The sequence below is a fragment of the Mustela nigripes genome, chromosome 12, assembly GCF_022355385.1.
Source record: "Mustela nigripes isolate SB6536 chromosome 12, MUSNIG.SB6536, whole genome shotgun sequence".
Lineage (NCBI taxonomy): Eukaryota > Metazoa > Chordata > Mammalia > Carnivora > Mustelidae > Mustela > Mustela nigripes.
In genome coordinates this window covers 96,658,091-96,662,942 of record NC_081568.1, presented here as the reverse complement: position 1 = coordinate 96,662,942, position 4,852 = coordinate 96,658,091, and the positions used below count along the sequence as shown (strand labels likewise).

General features: G+C 41.3%; 1 protein-coding gene across 1 annotated transcript in view; it reads right to left on the bottom strand.

Moving 5' to 3' along the window:
- Positions 1-4,852, bottom strand: part of CENPH (centromere protein H) — a 25,151-nt gene that overhangs the window by 14,243 nt on the left and 6,056 nt on the right. The window lies entirely within an intron of this gene.

Below are 4,852 nucleotides of genomic sequence, written 5' to 3'. Positions count from 1 at the left end.
AAAATCTTTAAAAAAAAAAAAAAAAAAAAAAAGAGTCTGCCATTGGCTCAACTCATGATCCCAGGGTCCTGGGACTGAGTCCTGCGTAGAGCTCCCTGCTCAGTGGGGAGACTGCTTCTCCGTGTGCCCCCTCCCTTCATGCACTCACACTCTCGCTCACAAAAATAAATAAATTTGGGAAAAAAATGGAAATTAATACTTAAGGATAAATTTAACAAGATATGCATATAACGTCTACACTGAATATGTTCAAATACTGAAAAGATATATCATGTATAGGTATTAGAAGAATCAATATGGCTAATAAAACAATCTACCCCAGGGCGCCTGGGTGGCTCAGTGGGTTAAAGTCTCTGCCTTTGGGCTCAGGTCATGATCCCAGGGTCCTGGGATTGAGCCCCACATTGGGTTTTCTGCCAGCGGGGAGCCTGCTTCCTCCTCTCTCTGCCTGCCTTTCTGCTTACTTGCGATTTCTGTCAAACTGTCAAATAAACAAATAAAACCTTAAAAAAAAAAAAATCTATCCAATATTGTTCTATAGATTCTGATCAAATCCCAATCAAAATTCTCACTTCATTTTCTGTAGAAACTGATGGGCTGATTTTGTTTTATTTATTTATTTTTAAAGATTTTATTTATTCATTTGACAGACAGAGATCACAAGTAGGCAGAGCAGCAGGCAGAGAGAGAGAGGAGGAAGCAGGCTCCCTGTTGAGCAGGGGCTGGATCCCAGGACCCTGAGATCATGACCTGAGCTAAAGGCAGAGGCTTAGCCCACTGAACCACCCAGGCTCCCTGACAGGCTTATTTTAAAATGCATATAAAAACACAAAGTACTCAGAACAGTCAAAACAATTTTGATAAAGAAGAACAAAACTGGAAGACTTAAAGAAGTTGATATCAAGATTTACTATAAACCTACAGTAATCAAGACAGTGTGGCACTATTATAAGTACAGACAGATACCTCACAGGAACAAAGCAAGAAGCCCAGAAATAGACCCATACATATACAATGGAGGAAGGAAAGTCTTTTGAACACATAGTGCTAGAAAAATTAGATTTCCATAGGGGAAAAAATGAATTCATATGTACAAAAATTAACTAAAAAAGGATCATAGAACTGAATGTTAAACATAAAACCCTAAACCTTGTAGAACAAAACAAACGAGAAAATCTTTGTGACCTTGGAGTGGTCACAGACTTCCTAGAACTTAAAATCATATACCACAAAAGAAAAAAAAAAAAAAACCTGATAAAAATCACTTCATCAAATTAATGCCTTTGGTTCCTCAAAAGATAGTTAAAAAACAAAGGTAAGTTGGGCACGTAGCTGGCTCAGTCCATAGAGCTTGTAACTCTTGGTCTCACGGTGGTAACTTTGAGCCCCATGTTGGATGTAGAAATTACTTAAAAATAAAACAATCTTAAAAAAAAAAAAAAAAAAAGGCAGGGGCATCTGGGTGGCTCAGTGGGTTAAAGCCTCTGCCTTTGGCTCAGGTCATGATCCCAGGGTCCTGGGATCGAGCCCCTCTTTGGGCTCCTTGCTCAGCGGAGAGCCTGCTTCCTCTCCTTCTCTCTCTGCCTGCCTCTCTGCCTGCTTGTAATCTCTGTCTGTCAAATAAATAAATAAATAAAAATCTTAAAAGAAAAAAAAACAGGCAAGAAACAAACTGGGAGAAAATACCCGCTAAATATATAAGTAAATACATAGATACCTATATCTCTATAGATATATAGATACCTACATCTATAAATATACACCTGTATCTATATATATATAGGTATCTGAAAAAAATAACTACATTTATAAACAAAGAACACAAACTCAATAATATTAACAATCCAACTAAAAAATAGGCAAATATTTTAACACTTCATAAAAGTAGATTTACAGATCTACTTCATAAATGGAAATACATTAATTGCCAATAGCCACATGAAAAGATATTCAATATTAATTAGTTATCAGGAAAATGTAAACTAAAGCCACATGAGATACCACTACATACTCATTAGAATGGCTAAAATTTCTTAAGACCAACTATCAAATTTTAAAAAGGATACTAAATAAATGGAAATCTCTTGGTTCTAGGAAGAACGTATCTTAATGGTATAATCATTTTACTGATCTTTTTTAAAAGCATATTTATTTATTTATTTGAGAGAGTGAGAGAGAGCACACAAACTGGAGGGAGAACCAGAGGGAAAGGGAGAAGCAGACCCCCTGCTGAGCAGGGAGCCCAATGAGGGACTCCATCCCAGCACTTCAAGATCATGAGCTGAGCCCAAGGCAGATGCTCAACCGACTGAGCCACCAATGTGCCCCCATACTGATAGTTTTTGATGGAAGCATTATTGATATAATGTAAGGTCATGACTTTGGAGGCAAGAAGACCTGTTTCATATCCCAGTTTCATAAATTACTAGTTTTACTAAGCAGAAAAGAGGCCAGGGGGCTCATTTCATAGTCCTACTTTTTGTTGTTCTTGTTTTGCATAAAAAGACTTTAGAAAACCTGGAGTATCAGATGGACAACACACTAGAACTGCCTTTGGATCTATGGCCTTATAAAAGAATCTGAGCAGGGACGCCTGGGTGGCTCAGTTGGTTAAGCAGCTGCCTTCGGCTCAGGTCATGATCCCAGCGTCCTGGGATCAAGTCCCAAATCGGGCTCCTTGCTCAGCGGGGAGCCTGCTTCTCCCTCTGCCTCTGCCTGCCATTCTGTCTGCCTGTGCTCGCTCTCTTTCCCTCTCTCTGACAAATAAATAAAATCTTAAAAAAAAAAAAAAAAAGAATCTGAGCAGTCTGAAAAGTTCCTAAGTTAAACATGTATTCAGGTTAAGTGACCCAAGTCATCTATGTGGCCCTTCAGGTTTTCCATAATTCTTGATCCAACCTCAAGTTTTGGTTTTATTCTTTAAGCCTATTTCACAGAGATAGAAAAACTCGCCAAAACATATCTTTGTAATTGAAAAGCTAACAAATTAGGTTGCAATAATGGCCATTACTTTAGGAGAGCTAAACCATTATTTTAGTACTCTCTTGCTCCTTAAGACTTCTAGAACTTAAAATATAAATTTACATCTCTTCAGGGGTGACTGGGTGGCTCACTCTGTTAAGCATCTGCCTTTGGCTCAGGTTATGATCCCAGGGTCCTGCACTGAGCCCTACATCTGGGCTCCTTGCTCAGCAGGGAGTCTGCTTATCCCTTTCACTCTGCCCCTCCCCCATCCTTCCCTTGGTTGTGCTTTCTGTCTCTCTCAAATAAATAAACTTTTTTTTTTTTTTTAAGATTATTTATTTATTGGGATGCCTGGGTGGCTCAGTTGGTTAAGTCACTGCCTTCAGCTCAGGTCATGACCCTGGAGTCCCAGGATCAAGTCCCACATCAGGTTCCCAGTTCCACAGGGAGTCTGCTTCTCCCTCTGACCTTCTCCCCTCTCATGCTCTCTCTCATTCTCTCTCAAATAAATAAATAAAATCCTTTAAAAAAAGAAAAGATTATTTATTTATTGCCGAGGCAGGGCGGTGGGGGCTACTGAAAGAAAGCATGAGCCAGGGGGAGAGGCAAAGGGAGAAAGAGAAGCAGACTGCCCACTCAGCAAGGAGCCCCACTCAAGGCTCAGTCCCAGGACCCTGGGATCATGACCCAAGCTGAAAGCAGATGTTTAACCGACTGTGTAAACCATGCACCTCAAATCTTTTTTTAAGACTTTATTTATTTATTTGAGAGAGAGAGACAGACAGACAGAGATAGTGAGAGAGCATGAGTGGGGAAGAGAGGGAGAAGCAGACTCCCACTGATCAGGGAGCCTCACAAGGGGCTCTATCCCAGGACCCTGAGATTATTACATGAGCCAAAGGCAGAACCGACTGAACAACCCTGGTGACCCTCAAAGAAATAAAATCTTTTAAAAAAATGTTAATTTTTTCAGTGTTTAAAATGGAAATTATCATTCATTTCTTTTTTTTTTTTTAAAGATTTTATTTATTTATTTGTCAGAGAGAGAGCACGAGCGAGAGCAAGCACAGGCAGGCAGAGTGGAAGGCAGAGTCAGAGGGAGAAGCAGGCTCCCTGCGGAGCAAGGAGCCCGATGTGGGACTCGATCCCAGGACGCTGGGATCATGACCTGAGCCGAAGGCAGCTGCTTAACCAACTGAGCCACCCAGGCGTCCCCTTATTGGACCTTTTAAATGAGTTGGGATTTGGGGGCGCCTGGGTGGCTCAGTGGGTTAAAGCCTCTGCTTTCCGCTGCAAGCACAGGCAGGCAGAGTGGAAGGCAGAGTCAGAGGGAGAAGCAGGCTCCCTGCGGAGCAAGGAGCCCGATGTGGGACTCGATCCCAGGACGCTGGGATCATGACCTGAGCCGAAGGCAGCTGCTTAACCAACTGAGCCACCCAGGCGTCCCTATCATTCATTTCTTTAAGATGATCTCCCTTCTGCCTCTCATTCCTATCTTTTGTTTATTTTTTTTTAAAGATTTTTTAAAAATTTATTTGACAGACAGATCACAAGTAGGCAGAGAGGCAGGCAGAGAGAGAGAGGAGGAGGAGGCAGGCGGCTCCCTGCTGAGCAGAGACCCCCCGATGCGGTACTCGATCCCAGGGCCCTGAGATCATGATCTGAGCCAAAGGCAGAGGCTTTAACCACTGAGCCACCCAGGCGCCCTCTCATTCGTATCTTAAAGTATTTCTCAAAGTATAGATCTTGGATCATTTAACAATCATCTGATCCACTAATTTAATCTCTAAGCTATTTATGGTCAAGTCCTATGATTCCTTCCCACAGAAATTTCCCAATTCTCTAATCAACAGAACGAAAACTGTCTTGCACTATTTTTTTTTTTTTT